This window comes from Sceloporus undulatus, chromosome 9 (assembly GCF_019175285.1).
Source record: "Sceloporus undulatus isolate JIND9_A2432 ecotype Alabama chromosome 9, SceUnd_v1.1, whole genome shotgun sequence".
NCBI lineage: Eukaryota > Metazoa > Chordata > Lepidosauria > Squamata > Phrynosomatidae > Sceloporus > Sceloporus undulatus.
In genome coordinates, this window is record NC_056530.1 from 20,493,698 (window position 1) to 20,513,322 (window position 19,625).

At 49.6% G+C, this 19,625-nt stretch overlaps 1 protein-coding gene and 1 long non-coding RNA gene across 2 annotated transcripts in view; both read right to left on the reverse strand.

The window, feature by feature from the left end:
• Window positions 1-6,176, reverse strand: part of LTBP4 (latent transforming growth factor beta binding protein 4) — a 44,135-nt gene extending 37,959 nt beyond the window's left edge. Inside the window, exons 1-2 of the mRNA XM_042440045.1 lie at window positions 5,964-6,176; window positions 816-886 (exon numbers count right to left, since the gene is read on the reverse strand). The gene's annotated coding sequence lies outside the window, so the exon portion shown is untranslated. The remainder of the gene's footprint in view (window positions 1-815; window positions 887-5,963) is intronic.
• Window positions 6,177-9,658: 3,482 nt separating this feature from the next.
• LOC121915092 lies at window positions 9,659-15,868 on the reverse strand. The gene is made up of 4 exons (XR_006100644.1): window positions 15,087-15,868; window positions 14,580-14,698; window positions 12,271-12,374; window positions 9,659-11,723 (listed from the first exon to the last, which is right to left on the reverse strand). It is a non-coding gene; the product is annotated as an uncharacterized LOC121915092 (long non-coding RNA).
• Between the last annotated feature and the right edge of the window lie 3,757 nt (window positions 15,869-19,625).

The window sequence follows — 19,625 nt, forward strand, 5'->3', positions numbered from 1 at the left end:
AAGCAGGCAGCATCTTGCCCTTCCCAGTAGGCTCAGTCAAAAGCAAACCACTGCAAACATCTCCTAGCCTCTGTTTTCTCCCTCATCAATAACCCTTGCCATCTTGACTACATTCTTGTGTTGCTTGGCTACATGTACCCAGTGTTCATCTGTGAAATGTTGGAGGGCATGTAAATCCCATGCACTGTGCAAGGAAATAGGAACACCTCCACTTCGAAATAGAGCATATGCCTTCTGGCAGACTTGAACTGTGGTACTTACTCATCCAGGCCTCAAACTCAAGGCACTGATGCACAACAATAGGGCCAGTCTCACGGAGGATGGGGGTCATGCCCCTTGAAAGTAAAAGTTGTGTGTATAAATTGACACCCAGTCCTGGCTTTTGGAAACTCAGATACTGATGCATTCTAAAAATATCTGTACTGATTCCTTCCTTTTAAAAAATTGTTTTTAACCCATTTTGATTGCCAGGATTGTAGAATGTAGAAAACCTTCCACTCATGAATATTTGGAATGGGGCAATGGACACCTAGTAACTCTGGTCCAAAACCCATTGCAGAAATAATCCCGTTTGAGACTGCTTTAATTGCCCTGCTCAGTGCTAGGGAATCTTGGGAATTGTAGTTTATTGTGGCACCAGAGCTCTCTGGCAGAGATGGCTAAATGTCTCACAAAACTACGGTTCCCAAAATTCCCTAGCATTGAGCCAGGGCAGCTAAAGTGATCTCCAGAACTGGATTGTTTCTGCCGTGTGTTTTGGACCAATGCGCCAGTACCTGGAGATGTATGTTCTCTCTCGCCTCATCCCTTCATACCTTTGGTGCACTTCCCAGTCTTGGGACCAAGGGACCAGCCAGGACAGCAGTTCTCACCACAGGTGTTGGGTCTGGAAAGAGAAACAAGTCGGGGAAAGGACAAGAGGCAATGAAATGGGCAGCCCACCTGAGCAATGTGCATATATGCACACTGGAGAGAACTAGACAGAGAAAGTGTCTGTACCAGGATGGAGGAGTGGAAGAAGGTGTAAAACCTAAGATGCTAACCAAGGACCTATTCAGAGAGTGAAAATAATCCAGGATGAATCTGGGTTGAATCCCTGTTCTTCACATTCATCCCAAATGCACCCAATTAAGTTTTCTGGGGGGCTGCCAAAAAAAACCCACTTAACCCAGGATAATCGATACCGTTCCCCCCCCCCAGTTGTTAAAAAAGATTTACACTGTGAGCAGTGTGAATAACTGATACACACAGGCCCAGTATAATTTGGGATTAAACTCTGCATGCCTTGAATGCATTTTGAATACATTTCCATTGTTGACTCCATGTATATTTGAGCGCTTGCACATTATTATTATTATTATTAACCTTTATTCATAAAGCGCTGTAAGTTTACACAGCGCTGTACATAATTTTTTTTTATTTATTTTTTTAGTCAGACGGTTCCCTGCCCTCAGGCTTACAATCTAAAAGTAATTGAACTCCAATGTGCACAGATGAGGTTCCACAGTGTGAATAACAAATGCAGAATGCAAACCCAGAAGGCCTCATTCACACATCATTTTTTTTTTACCAAGATGATGCGAATAACCTCACTCATGCTTTCTGGGTTTGTTATTCACACCATGGAACTGCATCTTCCCAGAAACTGCATCACTCTGCATCTCTGCGGGTTTGGTTGCTCACATGTGTGCGCACCCATGCCTTGTTCCAGAACCTACTGGCACCCCTCAGCCAGACAAAGATCAATCAAGTGCATTTGGGATGAATGTGAACAACCCAGATTCATCCTGGGTTATTTTCACTCTTTGAATAGGGCTTTGGTTAGCAGTTTAGGTTTTTATACCTTCATTCAGGATGTGTGTGAACAACAAAGTTTCATCCAGAATACATTCTGGATTATTTTTTATCGTGCAAATGACCCCTCAGGTTATTCTGGTAAAAAAAAATGTCTGGATGATCCCACAAGCCTCCTGGGCTTTGGTCCCATTTGTTTCAAGGAAGACAGAGGTAGGCAACATAGGAGTAAACCCCGGACGTCAGAGGAAGATGGGAGCCAAGAGGGAGTGGAATGGGATACCAGGGCTGGCTTCCTCCTACACAAGCGGCTGTGTCTGATGTCATCAACAGTTCCATCTGGGACTGGTGCCCCTCTTCCAAAATGACTTTAGCAGACAGTGCAGAGAGAAAGAGTGAGAGAGAACGGACAAAACCATTTGGCCTTTTTGCTTGCCAACCTCACTGGCCTGGCTTCCCTGTCCCTGGGAGGCGAGTAGCGGCACGTGAAGAGCGTGCGAGGAAACTGACGGTCAGCCATGAATCTAGGAATGCCACATGCTCCCTACAATTTTACTCTGTGGAACTGGAGCCGGGGGGGGGGGGCGGACATCTTATCCTTTACCTCAGGCAGCAAAATGGCTTGGGTCAAGCCTCTGTGTGTGTGTGTGTTGTGCCTTTAAGTAATTTCTGACTTGTGGCAACCCTACCTTGGCATTTTCTTGGCAAGATTTGTTCAGAGGGGGTCTGCGTTTGCCTTCCTCTTGAGGCTGAGAGTGTGTGACTTGCCCGACGTCGGCCAGTAGGTTTCATGGCTGAGCTGGGAATCGAACCCTGGTCTCCAGAGTTGTAGTCCAATGCTGAAACCACCATACTCTGCTGACTCTGGGTCATCCCTATCCTCTCCCACATACCTGCTCACGCACACTCTTTTTACATCTATGTCTCCTTGGGATTCCTCCCTGTCCCTTCTTTCTCATCGGATTGTCCCCAGATGAGTAAGTGCAACCTGCAAGCCAGGCCTAGTTCTAAAAAGCCAGGGACCCAGGACTGAAGTCTGCGTTAAAATTGCCTTTCCCCCCTTTCAGCCAAGGGTAACCCTGCTCCTTCTTCAAAATGTGTGAAGTGGGCTGTGGCCATTCATTGTGGTGAAGGGGTTGCAGAAATCATACAAATCATCCCTGAAGTTGGATTAAGGCAAAGGCCTTTGCAGCATCTGTTTCCCAAAGGGGCCAACCAGCAGCTCCAATGGCAAGGCTGCAAGGAGAACATGGATGCAGCATCACTTACCTACATGCATTCTCCACCAACGAAAATACAGACACACTACACCTACTACAATGAAGAGCCACCATGATGTAGTGGTTTAAGCATTGGGCTATGACTCTGGAGACCAGGATTTGAGTCCCAGCTCAGCCCTGTAAACCCACTCGGTCACCTTGGGCAAGCCATACTCTCTCAGTCTCAGGAAATGGCAAACCCCTTCTGAAGAAACTTGCCAAGAAAAATCCATGCTAGGGTCTGTGAGTTTGAATTTCACAGTTTTAATTCCACACAGTGGAAAAGGAGGATTTCTTCTAATCCGTTAGGATTGCCTTCGGAATGACTTGAAGGCACACAACAACAACGACTAGCTACAATCCACCATATGCTCAGCGTAGTGCACCTGCACACAAAATAGCAACATTACACAACACATGTCAACGACTAGGTGCTGTTGTACAACTCAGAATATATGACACATAATTACAATGCTCTGTGTACAACTGCAATACCTGATATATAATGCACAGCAGCAAGGCATAAAGCACAAGATGCAGCTGCAACATGTGAAAGCAAGGCATAGTTCAGGGCAAGAACATGCTGCCTCCACACCTCTGTTTCTGAAGCTATCTGCAGAATGTGTCTGTTGTGTAATGGTGACCTTTGGGGTCCACAGCATGACACCCATGTGCCTACCTTTGGTACGGGAGGAGACAAAGATGCACTCCAACCAGAAAGAGCTTTAGCTTGCTTATATTTGCCGGATGCCTTTTTATAAGCCACCCAAGCTGTCAGCCATCCCTACATTCTTGTGGCAATGAGTTCCACAGTTCTGCAAGGAAGAAAAGGAGCATTCCTTCTCTGCAATGAACAACGCCTGACACAGACACAGACACAGACACAGACACTGGGCTGTAGCATCATGATGAGACAGACTGGAAAACCGTCCCCCCAGCCCCGCACCCACACAACCCACAGATGCTCATAACATCTTTTCTTCACGGAGGGGGGGCTTTTTGTCCCCAAGGCCTGGATGGGCCCTGTTTGCCACCTGGGCCCCCCCTCCAACCCTTCCAACCCCTGCTGTCCTGGCTCCCTTTTCCTCTTCCACCCCCCCCACCTCTTCGCCAACAAACATCTAATTCCTGACATTCTTGCCCTGACCGGGACTTGAGTTACTAAGTGGATTTGCAGCAGTAGCCCCACAGCAGACGGAGGGGCGGAAGGAAGGAAAGAGGGCCTTTGCTGGGGTCTCAGAAGGCAGGCAGACTGCGGGGGAGGAAGAAGAAGAGAAGGAGGGGGGTCCTGGAACCATCCAGCCCACCCCCCCAATGCTCCCAGAGAAGAAAAGAGGCTGCCACAGCTGGATGAGAAGAGTGACACCCCCTGCAAGACAACCCCCCTTGACATGGATAGGGGTCCCACACACTTCCAATGCACCCCAGCAGCAACTGATCTAGTTCTGTGGAGGGATTTTTAAACAGAGGCTGGATGGCCACCTGCTTTGGGTGCTTTGAGTGTGAATTCCTGCATGGCAGGAGGTTGGATTGGATGGCCCTTGGCATCTCTTCCAACTCTAGGATTCTAGGGCTGCATCCATGCTGTAGCAATAACCCACTTTGGCCTTGGCTCCATGCTTGTGGAATTCTGGGCATGGTAGTTGGTTGTGGCACCAGAAGATCTGGTGCCACAATCAACTACTACGGTGCCCATTCCGTAGCATGGAGCCAAGGCGGTGAAAGTGAGGCCAAACTGGGTTCTTTCTGCAGTATGGATGGACTCTGTGAATCCTGATGGGACAAAGAGAGGGCAAGCAAAACATATACTCACTCTGCTGAGCATGTGCAGAGAGCCTCTTCCTTGCATCAACCATTAGTCAGAAGATTGTCCTGGGCAGAGTTCAGCAAGACTTGGCTGTACTTATTCACACACATCTTGGGAACCCCATTCTCCCCCCCCCTTAGTCCCCAAAACTTGGCAGCCCCCAGAGCGATCAGCCTCAGACAGCGGTCAAGAGAAGTGGGCAACCCCAGGCCAAGGCAAGGCACTGCCATCCCAGGATCCCTCCTGTCCTTTGCAGGATTCAAAGATATGGCTGTGTGAGTCTTCAGGCCAATCTGGAGAGAGAGGTCTTGTGCCACTCCTGAGACTCATGGAAAGAAAGAAGTTGGCAGCATGAGCTTTCCAAGACGTATATGTTTGCTTCCACAGAGACATTGGAAGGCATCAGATGCATTCCTCCAAATGCATCTGAGGAAGTAGAGTAAAGTCTAGGAAAGCTCATGCCGCCAACGTCTTTCTTTCCACGAGCCTCAAAGGTGCCACAAGCTCTCTCTGCTCCTTCCCAGAGGGGCTGGAACCGAGGGAAGCACTTTCCAGCCAGGCTTCGCTGCCTTTTCCAGCTGGGGCCCTCCATCCCCTCCTGCCTCCGACCTGATGGGAAGAGCAGCCGCCCTGCCTCGCTCGATCGCTGGCCGGCTGGCGGAGGAAGCCTCCGGAGCAGGGCTAGGCTGGGCAGCCCCCCCCTGCCCTCCAGCGATGCCCCTAGGCTGGGCAAGAGGAAACCCACCCAGCCCTTGGCAGCCAAGGGTCCCGAAACAGTAGGCGCTGGGACGCCCCCTCGGGGCCAAGGCCCACTCCTGCCTCCCTGGCGGCCTCCTGAGGGCATCCTTGCCCCAGCATCCCTGGGCATCCTTGGGCACGGAGGGTAGATGGAAGAGTAGGAGGTGGCATTGGGGGATTGGGGGGAATAGGGGGGAGATGGAGGGCAGGTAAAGGGTGAGATGAAGAGGGCAGTGGGTTTGAAGGGGAGATAGAAGAGATGGAGGGAGAAATTGGGGGATGGAGAGGGGAGAGAAAGGGAGGCTGGGTTTGGGGGGGAGATGGGGGCCCTGGGGTCTGCCCTCCTCCCTGCTTCCCTGCTTTACCTGGCTGCCTTGGGGCTGGTCCTCCTCGTTGGCTCCTTCCCTCCTCTGCTTCTCGGGGGGCCGTCGGGGGGGCAGAGCTTGGGGTGCCCCCGGAGGGTCTGAGCCTTGGGCGGCCGGGAGGAAGAGGAGGAGGAGGATCGGGGCTGAGGCCAGGAGGCAGAGGGTGCCCAGAGCCGCCACCGCCGTCGGGGCTGGCATCCTGCTGCTGCTGTTGCTGCTGTTGCTGCGGGGCATGGAAGGGGCCAGAGAAGGAGACACAGAGAGAGAGGGGCTGGACGGCCCCCTCCTCGGTTGCCAATGGCGCCCCGCCGGACTGGCCTGCCCTCCGGCCCCACAGCCAATCGGCGCCCGACGGGGCGGGGCTGGACCCAGACGCAGGTGCTGATGCTGCTTCGGATGCCTCTTGGCTGCCTCCGCACCGCGCAGGTTGCACCGCTTCGATGCCGCTTGCAACGCCCTGGCGCCTTCTTACGGACTCTACGTCGAGGAAAGCTTCTGCTCCAACTTCCTCCGCAGGAAGACAGAGGCTGCATCCACATGGGAGGAAATAACCCGGTTTGGTCCCGCTTTTCAGCATCCTGGCTCAAGGCTGTGGAATTCTGGGGCCCAAAGGGAGTGTGTTCCACTGTCGAACAGCCCCGACTGTCAGGAAGTTCCTCCTGATGTTGAGCTGGAATCTCTTTTCCTGCTGCTTGCATCCATTGTTCTCGATCCTAGTCTCTGGAGCAGCAGAAAACAAGCTTGCTCCCTCCTCAGTATGACATCCCTTCAAATACTTAAACAGGACTAGGACTAGGACTCTGGAGAAGGGGGTTCAATTCCCAGCTCAGCCATGGAAACCCATTGGGTGAGTCACACTCTCTCAGCCCTAGAAAACCCCATCATAGGTTCACCTTTGGGTCGCCATTAGATGAAAATGACTGGAAGGCGCACAACAACAATTCCATTGTAACTGCCATAGTTGCATCCTATGGGATCCTGGGGTTTGTATTTTCATGAGGCAGTCTCTGACTAAGAAGGATGGGAGAGGCAGTGTGTTGCAGTGGTTTGAGTACTGGACTCATATTCTGGGAAACCAGAATTGCAGTCATCACTTGGCCTTGGAAACCTACTGTGCGATCTTGGGCCAGTCACACTCTCTCAGCCTCGGAGGAACACAATGGCAAACCCCTTCTGAACTAATCTAGTGAAGCACCCCTCATTCTTGGTTTGTTTCTGCCGCAAGTCAGAAGTGACTGGAAGGCATACATCAGCAGCCAAGAAGGTTGGGAGCTTGGCCGGCTGTGAGTGTTATATACCTTGGCTTTTGGACACAGGGTTTGCTATTCTGCCTCAGGCAGCAAAATGCCCAAGGCTAGCGCATTGATCTGCGGTGCATTGATCGATCTTTTTGGCTAGATGTTATAGTCATTTCATGGGAATCCCAGACCCCAGATGGCTATTGCTCTTCATGTTGAGTTGCCACAAAAAGCCTCTCCAGAATTCACTTTTGGCCGCTGTTCCTTTTCATCCAAGCCTGAGCCTCATCTCTTTTGGCTCTGAAAAACTAGAACATGGATCGGCATCCTTAGGAAAACAGAAGCTGTTATCGTTCGCAAGGCTTTAAGGATTTCATGGTGAAGTTTGCCAGTGGATCTGTGATAGTGCCCGCTTTTCTTCCCAGTGTTTGTGGAGCCAGGGCTCACCTTCTGCTCTGCTCCGCATCCGCCTTCTGGCTGAAAGCAAGTAGACTATTATATTCCTTGTCCCATTCCTTTAGCTAAGCAAAAAGGAATCATTGCCTTATTTCACCTTGCTCTGGAAACAGACCCTTTGGCTTAGATTTCACTCTTAATTTCCATGCGTGTGTATTTGAATGGCTAGCTGTAAGCAACTGCTGTTGGTTCTTAATGCACAACACTTAATGGCATCACTGGGGGCCATTCGTCGGTCTTAGGTTTTAACCCAGAAACCTCAGGGACAATTCTGCATGGTCTAGTGCTTTGAGCATTGGTCTACGACTCTGGAGACCAGGGTTCAAATCCCGGCTCGGCCGTAGAAACCCATTGCGTGACTTTGGGCAAGTGGCACTCTCACCATCTCAGAGGATGGCAATGGCAAACCTCCTTTGAAGAAAGTTGCCAAGAAAACCCCATGATGGGTTCATGTTAGGGTTGCCGTAAGTCGGAAATGGCTTGAAGGCACACAACAACCAACCCTAGGTAGGTATCCCACTCTCTTCCATACCAGCATTCTCTGAAGATGCCAGCCACAGATGCTGGTGAAATGTCAGGAATAAACTCTTCTAGAACATGGCCACATAATCCGAAGAACCCACAAAAAACTATGGATGTCAGCCATGAAAGCCTTCGACTTCACTAGGTAGGTATGCCTGCACATCCTGTTATTTCAGTCGCAGGCCTCATGGGTTTCCCACACGCTGTTCCCCAGGGGTCTCCATGCCCAAGATCAATACAGCGCATTTCTGCCTCCCCTCCTTCTGAGGCCAGACCCTCCTGTCCCTGAACCGGAAATGCCAGCAAGAAGGACGCCAGGGAATTGTTGTCCTATAGAAAGCATGTCGCAGGAGGAGGCACGCTTCCTCCTGTTTTTTCAAAGACCCCAAAGCCCTCAAATTTCCTGTGCAAATGTATCCCCTCCCAGATCACCTCCTCATTCTGGGCCCCTTGAGCAAACCTCTAGGTTTGGGCTTCTTTTCTAACACTGATGCTGATCGGAGGGCTTCAATTCCCCTTCTAAGGAGAAGGAAAGAAGTCTGCAAAAACCTTCTCCACTGTAGGGTACCCAGCTCAGGACTATCCCATGCCCTGACATTTCAGGGCCCCAAACCTGAGATCAAGGGATGGGGGAATACCCCTTATGTCACAGGGGCTGACCCTGGTGATGCCATTCAGCATGACACCTCAGGCATTAACCAGAGTTGCGCTGCGCAGAGTTTGTTAAAGAAATACCAATACTGTACAGGTAATACTCCCATTTGCAAAGTCGTGGACAGTGAAAAGCCTTCGCACAATGGCCTCTTAGGCCCACCTATGTCCCCCTTCCTCCTTATTCTCTGTTTAGAGATTTCTTTTAGCAGCATCAGCATTAGAAGGATGGTAAGCTCCCTTGTTGCAACAGCTCCATTGGCTGCCAGTCCATTTCCGGGCACAGTTCAAAGTGCTGGTTTTGACTTATAAAGCCCTATACGGCTCGGGTCCAGGCTATTTGAAGGACCGTATCTCCCTGCACTAACCCCCCAGAGTAGTCAGATCATCTGGAGAGGCTCTTCTCTCTGTCCCACTACTCTCTCATTTGTGTTTGGTGGGAACAAGAGAGGGCCTTCTCGGTGGCTGCTCCCAAGCTTTGGAACTCCCTCCTTAGAGAGGCCAGGATGGCACCATCCTTACTATCCTTCCGATGCCAGGTAAAGACCTTCCTGTGCAGTCTGGGCTATTAAGTGGAGAGGGACTGGGTTTTTAATGCTGGGCTACCCAAATTGTAATGATTTGTATTTTAATATATTATATTTTAATTTATAACTGCTTTAATCCTTAAAATTGTTTTTTTTAAAATTTATATTTATGCATTTTGTATTGTTTCCAAATTATATTGTTTTATACTTGTTCGCTGCCTTGAGTCCCTATATTGGGAGAAAGGTGGATATAAGTAAATAATAATAATAATAATAATAATAATAATAATAATAATAATAATAATGCTTTCACTTTGACATCCATAAATATTTCGTTGTGATTATTTCAAATTTGGTTGCATATAAAATTTTCACAATTACAACACGGTTCTTAGAAAAGCACAGCTCTCTCTCTCCCCTGCTCCCACCCCCGGCTTGGCACAGCACTGGAAATGAGAGTTGCCACCTTTGGCACTGCTCTGGCACAAAGGCAAAGCGTTCCCTCCCTCCCATCCCCGACCCCGTCGGTCTTCGTAGTTGGTTGTAGCAAAACCCTCCCTTTGGAAGAACAAGGTGTGGGAATGGGGTGGCTTGCTTATTTGTCACTGTTTTTAAAAAAACAGGAGGAAACGTTATCCTGGATTTGTGTTGCCTTCCCAGAGTCTGGGCTGGTTCTCCTCCTGCCAGACCTGCAGGGAAGACGGAAGCAATAGCAGCTGAGTAAGTCCCAAGACAAAAGTCCCTGCAGATTATACTTTTGGAGAAGATGGGGGTCATTCCAGCATTAGCCCTCCCATGAGTTTCCAACTCGTGGGGTGAGGAGGAGTGTTACAGCCCCGTTTGATCACTGCAGATCTCTTCTCTTCTCCCTGCAGTTCCATATTGCAAGAAAAGTAGCCGAAATTTGGCAAGGAAACCGATCCCAAAACTAATCCCCAAACCAAATTTTGCCTCTCTCCCTCCTATCCTTTTCCATCCCACTCCCTTCCTTTCCCAACACCTGGCATCTTCTCACAAAAGCTACATGGAGCACTTGGGGAGCAACATTGTACTGCCCTGCTCCTTTGGTCAAAGGCCTGACTATTCTCCACTGAGAATTCCAGATGCCCTGCACTGTCCAAGGCCAAGCTTTATGGGACTTGGTAAAGCACTTTGAATTAAAAGACCTGGCTTACCCCCTCTGCCCTTTCCCCTCTCCCCATGTGGCAACCAAAGGGGCTGCTTTTAAGAGAGCCAGTTTGCATTCCCTGGAGGGGATGCTGCAGATTAAGGCTGGGGGGTTAGGATGCACAAGGAAGCTCATTTCATCCCCCAAATGTATCAAGGGTATTTCAGGCTACAGCAGACTCCTAAGGGAAGCTTAGGTGGGGGTCCCAGGTGGGGCTGGTTTGATAGGAGGCCAGGATCAGGAGACATGAGACAGGACACCAGCCTCAACATTGGTGATGGCAGTTTAAAGACCTGCCCCAATGGGTACAGGTGGGGAATGCACAAAGGGAAAGGGGGGCTGGTGTCATGTTTGTGGATGGCAGCAGTGCTGGGAAGGAGATTCCATCAGCCCTAGAGGGAGACCTCCTGGCCTCCTGCCCAAAGCTCCCCCCCCTATTGCCCTATTTCAGCCTCTTTGGCAGAGGTGGGAAGAGAAGGATTTTGCGTTGTGCTTGTTGATGTTTTACAAGTGACAGGCTTTGGGAGAGTAGAAATGCCAGGCAGTCAAACCTTCCCTCCCCACGTCTGTTTCAGAGTGTCCCAGGCAAGACACAGTGCTCCTCCAGCAACTGGCATTTGGAAGGAGAGGATGGAGACTCTCTCCTGGTGGAAACGGCTGCCATGCATCCAAGGATGTGCAGCAGCCTGGCACTTCATGTAGAGACTCAGACACAGCTGGCAGCATTGTCCAATGCCAACAAGCAGCCACCATCCCAGTAGTGGGAGCAGGCAGCTGCAAAACCAAGTTTGGTCAGCAAGTTCCTGAAAATGGCAAAGCCATGTTGGTGAATATAGGCATCCTTCTGGGCACCGCTGGCACAAATCCACACTTGTCCAGACAAGGTCAGCTGCCAGTCCTTCATGGCCGTCATTATTCCTGGTTCTGGATGTCATCAGCCACCCCAAAAGGATGCTGTGGAAGAACAGGCCACACCTGGGACCTAAATGGTTGTGTAAATGTAGACAAAGATGATGACGAGTAGGTTAAGGATGGTGCCCACGATGCCCAGCATGGCAAGGACTCGCTCCTCTCGATCCTCTTTGGATTCCTGTGGCAGTGATGGCATCCTGGGAGGACTGGGCCCTTCGCCTGCCCCTGCAACGCCGGGCACCATCGTCACGTTGAGCTTTTCCACCCTCAACTTCAGGTCAACTTGCTAAAGAGAGAAAGAGAAAGAGGAGAGCAAGCCATAGCACCAAAGAAAGCAGGGGGGAGGAGGGCGCAACCAGGTGTTGCCCCTCCTCTGAGGTGTCACCTGGTGCGATCTGCACTCCCTATAACCTCCTTGTGATGCCACTCCCCTGATGTCTCACCAAACTACAAACCCCAGGATTCCATAGGATGCAGCCATGGCACTGCTCTATTTATGTAGCGTGTAAAGGTCCTCTATGTCTTATTCTCTTGCATTACAGAAGCAAATTCATCTCCTTACCCTAACACCTGGGTTTAGCATCCCTACCTGTTTCCTTTACAGTTTCCATCACCAACAAAACTCTGGTTTTAAATGGAAGCAGGGACATCCTTTCTTTACAGCTCCCATAAACATCTCATGTCCTCAAGAACCAGTTGAGTTTCTATCTTGCTCTGTCACATTTAATGCTATTACTGAATCTTCATGGCACACACTGCTAAGTTTCTGATATCCCACCAGTTCTCTTCTCCAAAACTACCCGAGGAAAGGGAGCAAAGACAAAGAGACTCACCACGCACTGCATCAGGAATGGGAGGAGAGTCCCATGGGCATCCCATACATTGGCTCAGGAAGCCTTCCCTTGTCTCAGTCCTGACTGATCCTGTCCTCTGGGAGCTGGGAAGAAAGACAGGAGCTCTGAGTTAGCTGGTTAGGTTCCATGTCAGAATTGTTGCTGTGTGTCAACCTATGGCATTTCCAATTTATGGCAACCATGAGGTAAACCTATCACAGGGTCTTCTTGAAAACATTTATTCAGAGGGGGTTTGTCTTTGCCTGCCTCTAAGGCTGAGAGGGTGTGATGTGTCCAAGGTTTCCATGGCTAAGCAGAGATTCGAACCCTGGTCTCCAGAGTCATAGGCCCACATTCAAATCATTGCACCACACTGGCTCCTTCTAAGATTTCGTAAATGAAAACCAGGACACATGGGGCCAAGCAATGCCAGAGTGTGATCAAAATGGCAAAAGTTATTTAAGACACACACATTGGAGAGGATTTAACAGTTTGTTTTTGCCTTATTCTACTGGGACAGGCAAGATTCAGTCTCCTCCTCTCCTCTCCCCTTACTGAGGTCACTAAGAGCAAACTGCTTTTGCTATTTGAACTCAGTTTACAATTGAGGATAAAGGGGCAAAATGAGAGGAGAAGAGGGAAGTGGGACCTTTTGAAAGCAGTACGAAAAGTGGAATGGCAGAGATTAATTGGGACTGTCCCTGCAAAACTGGGACAGTTGGAAGGTATGCATCAATAAAACTGCAATATGCATCATTCACATCCCCCAGTTTTTGTCAAAATATGGGGGAATCAAGAATTGAGAATCCCAAACATCTGAAAGGAGACAACATTGCTAAAAAGGAAACGTGTGAGAAACACATTATGCCTTTGGTATGGTATATCTTAACACCCATCCCCTGCTCTAATTAAACATCAGTATGCATCACTTGCAAATAACAACAATAACCCTTCTGTTTATTCCTGCCCTTGAATTCTTTTTAGTTCTTTTGCATATCCTGGATATTTGCATTTTGTAAATCGCACTGTGCAAATAGATAAGGCTTCATATCCACTATCCTCACCAACATTAGTTCCAGACCAACTTTCAGTATTTTTAGTTCACAGCAACAACGGCAAAACAAACAATACAATCAACACTTATCAAACACAGTGGCTGTAAAATCTGAGTTCACAAGGTGGCATTTCAGAATGCCCATTGAAAGGGCGAACTCTTAGCAGCCTGCTGAAAGTCAAGCAGCACCAAAGAGAGGCAAACTTCCTTAGACATAAAGGTGCTCCAATACATTGGTGCCACCGCAGAAAAGGCCCTCTCTTTCATGGTCTTTTTTTGCCATATTCCCAACAACAGGACAACTTAGAGAAGGGGCTCAGCAAGTGGATCATTGAAAAGGCGTAGGAACTGTCAATGTCTGGTAGAATGAAGGAGAATATATGTAGATGTGCAAAGGTGGATGAGATAATGACAGTTAGTTTTGACCCCCTTCCAATTAATGCAGTTTTTGTGTGTCTGTGTCCATGTGCATAAAGCACATAAGTGACAGATCATCTGTGCCTGTTGCTACGTGCATGCAGTAACATGTATTTCTCAGCCTAGAATCAATGACAAACAACCATGCTCCAGCGCATTCATTTGATGTGCATGCACACACATGCAGTGTGCATAGTTTCAAATCCAGTCCCCCATTCTCCCCACATAATTCTGCTTTGCTGGGCCACAGCAGGAAACGTGCCCCTGCGCACACACCTCCCACCAAGCCTGCAACCATAGTATCTTTTGCAGCACTGTGTGTATCTGTGAATGTGTGCATCAAGGGCTACTTTCCTTGAATGGCTAGATGCTGTGCAAGGAATTGTGTGTGTGTGTGCGCGCATGAAATAGAGAGCACGTGTGTGAGCGTGTGCTTCTTTTTGTTGTCCACTCATGTGCTGTTGCTTCCACTACAATGTTGTGCGCCTTGTGCTCTCCCTCTGTCGCCGCTGATTCTTTACCCATTTCAGTGTAACATAATGTCCATGTAGTCACATCACACTATGGCTCAAACTGAGAGATCCATGCTGCTCCATTTCTGCATGCCTCCCTATGCATCTGAGCTGTGTGCCTGTCTTGCACGGTTGCCATGTTGCTGGCTGTGTGAGCCGTGCCTTGGCCACGTGAAACTGCCTCTATCCCTTGGCGTTATTGCATCTCGATGTCCCTGCCAATGGCTGCCATGTCCCTGTGGTCACCCATCCCCATGGCTAGCGGGCAGGCAAGTTGCCTCTCTCACATGGCATGCTGCTTCCACAGCTGTGGCTCCCCCCCATACCTGTCTGGCGGCCTTCCTCAATGTGCTGCTCTGGCACTCTGCTTGCCCACAGCTGCCCATGGCTTTGGTCACTGGCACCCTCCTCCCTTCGACAACGACTCTCTCTGAGCACCGTTAGCCTGGAGGGGGAAGAGAGGTGGGGGCTGGCACATTGCGTCGCTGTCACTGGCGTCGTCGAATGGGTAGGTGAGGTCAGCTAGCTGTTTCTCTTGATGCCTGTTGGCCAGCACCCCAGGGGTCTGTGCACCCCTTCAAGAGCCTGGCATGCGCTGCTTGGCTAAAGCTCCTGATGACATCAATGCACCCACAATGACGCCCCCTTCCCTCCAGCCCCCTTCTCTTCCTTCCCTGCCACGCCATAGAAGCACCTAGAATGGCAGTCACAAATGCCTTCTCTCCTCCTCCATCCTTGGCAGTGCCACCCTTTGCCCAACCCATGGCTGGCACTGTGGGCATGGGTGTGGGGAGACCCAGTTCTGACCCCCCCTCCCCATGCTCCTCACTTACCCCAGCCCTGTTAGGTGTCTCCAGTGAGCACCTCATCGGCTCCTTCTTCATCGCCTCTTGATGCTTCTTCGGTGCGAACCAGGGGCTCTCGTGCCCCCCCATCCTTCCTCGCCAGCTGAGCGCCTCTGCATCGGCCAGAGACAGTTGCTAGGCAACCGCCTCCAGGAGTTACATCCTGCATTGGTGCGATGCCTCCCGGTAGTGATGGAGGAGGAGGAAAGGGGGGGTTCTTTCATTTAGGGCTGGGGTGGCATCATAGAGCAGGCAAGGAGGGCACCCCATAGAGAGAGAGGAGCCATGGGCATTTATCCCCTTCAGGTTTCAAGCAGAACAGCAGCAGTGGTGGCAGCCTTTCCCTGCCTCCTGCTTGCAATGCAACAGGAGGGCGCAAGTGAGTGGCCTAGGAAATCACCAGCCAAGTTGGCTAGGGGCAAAAGGGAAGTTCTCTCCACCCTATTGCCCTGCAAACATCCATGGCTGCACCCCCCCCCTCAACTAATTGGTCCTGCCCTCAATGGCAACTTTCCTTCTCTTTGCAGAAGATGCACCAGCTGGCCAAAGCCATCCAAGAGGGCAACAAGCGCCACTTGGCATCTCTCTGATTTCTGTGACTCCCTCACATCAGTGCTCCCAAAAGTGAAGATGTTTGGAGGATTCTCCCACTGTTTTGAGCAGGAATGACAAGTCCCATCTCTCCCTCAAATTCAAGAGACCAGTGGCAAGTACCAGCTGAAAAGAAAAAGCATTCTGTACATGCCCACAGGCACAAAGCTTTACTGTGATGCTCTCCACCTCCTCCTTCTCTTCCTCCTATCCTCCCATCCTTCTTTTGCACCACTAACAATCAAGACATGGAGAGATCAGTAGTAGCTGGAAAGATAAAGCAATCTGTACATGAAGCTTTACTATGGCGCTCTCATAATCCTCTCCCTTCTCCTCTTCCACATGCACATTTGAGATCTGTAGGGACTGGTGGCAAGTACTGGTTGCAAGGAAAAGAAACTCTGTACATGTACATGACACAAAGCTTTACTGTGATGTTCTCATTTTCCTTCCACCCCAATCTGCTCTCCCTCACCCCTCCAAATCTGAAATGTGGAGAGGCTGGTGCAAAGTATTGGCTGGAAGGAAAAAAGCACTCTGTACATGCTTGCTGACACAAAGCTTTGCTATGATGCTCATGCAGTCTTCTCCCTGCTCCTCTCCTCCCAGCAAAGTTCAAGCTATGGAAGGACTAGAACTGGCTGGAGGGAGAAAGCATTCTGTACATGCTCACAGGCACAAAGCTTTCCTATGACACTCTCATCCTCCCACCTTCTTCTCTTTCACCCCTTCAAATTCAGGGTGCGGAGGAGTGAGTGGCAAGGAGAAAGCACTCTGTATATGCTTCTAGGCACAAGACTTAAGATGCTCTTAGAGCCCTCCTCCTGCCTACTCCTCTTCCCCCACCCACGGCTTTGCTATGATGCTTTCATCCTCCTCATCACTTTCTCTTGCCTCTTCAAATTCAAGGCGTGGAAGAGTGGAAAGGAGAAAGCACTCTGTACATGGTTCTAGGCACAAGATTTAAGATGCTCTTAGAGCCCTCCTCCTGCCTAATCTTCTTCCCCCACCCACGGCTTTGCTATGATGTTTTCATCCTCCCCATCACCTTCTCTCTTGCCTCTTCAAATTGTGGAGGTGTGGAAAGGAGAAAGCACTCTGTACATGCTCCTAGGCACAAGACATAAGATGCTCTTAGTCTTCCAAGTTTCCAGGAGTAGGCCAAACCAAAAGGTTTGAGCAGGGAGCCAGCACTGAAGGAGGAGAAGAGTTGGCAGAAGGAAGCTTTTAAGACGGCAGCAGGACTGGCTGCCCTGTGGGCTCTCGGTTCTGCAAAGGGCATTCACGTGATCACATACACACACATATGCACACATGTACACATACAAAAATGGGACCAAAGGAGAGGGAAGGAAGGAGGGAGGGAAGCCCAGCTGGTGATGGCAGGAAAACACCCAGGCCAGCTGGTTGGGGGGGGGGGCAGAGACCTGCCCCTCAGAACAGCCCCTCGGGTGGCTGCAACCATTAGTGACTGCTCCCCCTCCAACGACAGCCGCTGCATTCTGCTAGCATTACATAAGACTCTTTCTGGCGGTGGGGAAGGAGCAGCAGCGTGCCTGGGGGGTACAGGGTGTGAACCGTTGCTGGAACTGCACAGCTCACACGGTCTGACTCACACACTCCCAGGCAGCAGGTCTTATATAAGCCAGAGGTTTTGTTTTTGGAGGGGAGGGTTGCTTTCCAGGCTCTGGGGAGACAGTCTCTCTTGATACCAGAAGTGTAACTCTTTGAGGGCAGAATGAAGGCATTGCTCCACCAAACAGGAATGCTACCCACTAATTGCAAGTTTCCTTCAGTCCCCAAATTTCTAGCATCCCAAAGGGTGAAACACTGGAAACATAGTCACACCTAGTACTCCTGTTATTTATCTATTCATATTCCCTTGGTAACTCTTTTTTTTTCCCTTTGGAAGATCTAAACTCTATTTCTAAAATCTCAACTGAAGCTTTAAATCACTGCAGTGCTAAAATTTGGAGACCGAAGGGGGGAAAAATCTCATGGGGGGGGATTCTTACAGGGAATGCAATGCCCTCATTTGGGTAGCCCTCCATAGGTACATCCCTGCCTGGCACTGCACTATTAGCTAGAGACAGAGATGCACATGGAGGAGGGATGCTGGTTTTCAGCCTCACGTTCCCACCTCCAAAGGAAAAGGGGCAGAAAAAGTCTGATGAGAAAGTGGTCATATTAGCACAGAGACAATGCAGTCTAAGGCTAGATGGAGAGGGAGATTCAGAATGTGATTCTCCACTTTCTAGGGATGTGAATGGGATGAAAAATGTGAATGGAAGCAGCATGAAAGCTCAGAGGTGCCCAGTTTTGTCTCAATTGGCCTGGAAAGATAGACAGAAAGCATCCCTTCCCTGCAGGTGGGGTCACTGGGAGGGAACAGCAAAACTCAAGAGATTCACACAGTGAGGGAGGAAAGCAAAAGCAACAGTGAGGGAGGAAAGCAATAGTCTTTCCCCACATCTGTTCACAGCCACACAGTGTGGGGAGGCATGGGTGACACCTAATGCCCTAGAAGAAACAGTTTGAAAAGAGAGGGACATATCCCATGCCTTAAAAGCCAGCATGGTGCAATGACTAGGACTCTGGGAGGTCAGGGTTGGAATCCCAGCTTGGTCATGGAAAAGCTCTGAGTGACTTTGGCCAAGTCGCCTGCTCTCAGCCTAAGAGGAAGGTGATTACAAACTCCGTCTGAATAAATCTTGCCAAGAGAACCCTAGGATGGGGTTGCCCTAATCTGGAGTGAGCTTCAAAGCTTGTATCACCAGCAAATTCTGTGCCACCCTGCTAGCTCCTACCTCTCAGGAAAGTGTTAAGATACTGGTCACCTTTGGAGGCAGGGAGGTGCCAAGAGGTACCTGCAGCTCACCAGAGAAACTAACATGATAAGCAACGTATTCTTGAAGTTAAAATCCAGAACATACATTGCAAAAAGTGAGTGTGTGGGTTAAACAGGGGGGCAACTCTGATCTGTCACAGCATTCAAAAGAGATCAGAAATGTTCCCCCAGAAATCCACAGATCTGCTGCCTAGTAGTCATCCGGTGTGACTTGGGCAGTGGATCAGTTCTAGCTCTGGTTCCTATCCTGTACCCCCACCCCTTACCAAGCACTGATTCAGCTCTCTCCCTCGAAGATACATCTGATGGAAATATGGGAGAAGGCCTTCTTGGTGGCTGCTCCTAGGCTTTGGAACTCCCTTCCTAGAGAAGATATGCTGGTGCTCTCCTTGCTATCTTTCTGTATCCTCCTTTGATAACAGTTTGATCATAGGGAAAGAGCCCTTAATAATGTGCTGTACAGCCTCCATTGATATTTGTCATTTTTCTATTTAGTAGGCATGCTTTAGTTCTACTGATACAGTAGTTCAATTCTGTTTCAACTTTTATATACTGTGTATAAAAGTTATACCGCTGTTTTAACCTTTGTACACCATCTTGAATTGCAGGGCTCAGAGAAAAGGCAGGATAAAAATAATTAATTAACATATACTTAACATTTCTCAGGAATTCGACATTGCCCCTGCCTGCCCCCACAAAGCTTTCCAAAAAGGCCGGGAACCTTCCTAGGAACTGAAGAAAAGACATGAATTGGACACATCACTTGGAAAGTTTTACTAACAGAGCAGATGGTTGTGTCCAGGTGTTGCTTTAACATTGCTGCTGTTTGCTTGTTCGGTTTCTCCATCCCACCTGCATGAGGCTTCTAGTTGGGAAGCTTCACTTACCCCAACAACTGTTTAACTTCCCCCTTCAAATTCTCATTGTGGTGTATCCCTATTTCCCTTCAAGGCACCTGGAATTGGGGCATGGACCATTCAGCATATGGAAGCCAGAGCTCTGATCTGCAGGTCTCTGTGATATCACAGTAGCTCAGCTAAAGGCTGAGGACTGGCAGTCCAAAGGGAAACAACCAATCTGCCCATATT